This window comes from Prorops nasuta, unplaced genomic scaffold, assembly GCF_024137725.1.
Source record: "Prorops nasuta isolate Cenicafe-Biocafe unplaced genomic scaffold, Cenicafe_Pnas_1.2 PNAS00007, whole genome shotgun sequence".
In the NCBI taxonomy this organism is placed as follows: domain Eukaryota; kingdom Metazoa; phylum Arthropoda; class Insecta; order Hymenoptera; family Bethylidae; genus Prorops; species Prorops nasuta.
In genome coordinates, this window is record NW_027116804.1 from 3,790,362 (window position 1) to 3,791,638 (window position 1,277).

Sequence of the window (1,277 nt, forward strand, 5' to 3'; positions counted from 1 at the left end):
CAGAAAAGTACAACAACTTACCATCCGAAGTTCCATTTCCAGGCAAGATCTAGTTAATTACGATCAGGAAATTCCATTTGGTAATGACGTAGACGCGCTCAAATTTTCGTTCGCCCGTGTGCCTTGTCTAGTAAGTGTCTAATTGTCGTGTTATTGTATGGTCTGTTAGTAATCTGTCCAGTAACCGTTTCGTTGCAGTACTTGGTCTAGTCTTTGTGGCATTGATTCTACTAAGTTCGTCAAAAATTGCGGTTCGTCGCGTAAGTTTTCCCAAACTGTCTGTGCGTTATCTAGTATTGCTGCTCTCGACCGGTTACGCGGTGCAACCCAAAGATTGGTCATTCGCGCCCAAACGTTTTCGATTATGTTGAGGTCTGGACTTTTCGCAGGCCATTGGACCAATTCGATTTCAGGATGAGCTTCGAACCATGCACGAGTTTCCTGGGAAGTGTGCACGCCGGAATTATCCTGCACGAGCCGAATTATGGGCATGTCTTCTGCAGAATACACTGCTCGAACACTTGGAAGTAAAACATCTTCCAAAATTGCAGTGTAGTCTGCAGAAGACATGCGTGGTGGAATTTCCACCAATTCACCCATAACATGACCCGAAACCCATCCCCAGACACCACATGTGATTCTTCCAGATTTATCATTTTGAACCACATATTGTGAATCAAAACGTGTATCCTTCGGACGCCACACATGGTACCTGGTGTCTACATTAGACCTGAAAACTTTCTCGTCGGTAAAAATTGTTGTAGCCCAGTCCTCAACAGTGGTCGTCTGACATTGTAGCGCGAAGCCAATTCTTTGTTCGCGGTGCGAATTAGTCAATGTAATTTTTCTTGCCGGACGATAGCAACAAATACCCGTCGCGTTCAGTCTGCGTCTTGCGGTCGTATTAGATCTAGGAAAATCGGTCATGTCTATTGCGTCGTCTACTGTACCAAATGGATTTTCCCTTACGTAATTAACCAGATCCTCATCCTGCTGGGCAGTGGTGGAAACTGGGTGAGCATTTCTCCTCCTGTGGTCCACCAAAGCTTGATCACCACCAACTCGATGCTTTTTGATCCAGTGCCTTACGCACTGCTCACTGACATCCAAAAAAGCTGCAATTTCTCGAGGTTTTTTGCCATTTTCGTAATGGCCTATTATTCTCCTTCGCAGAACCTCACTAATATTGGGAGCCATAATTTAAAAAAAGGATTCGCGATGTTAGCCGCACGAAATCGAAATAACTTGTGAATCTCCTATGTGCAGCAATCATAACA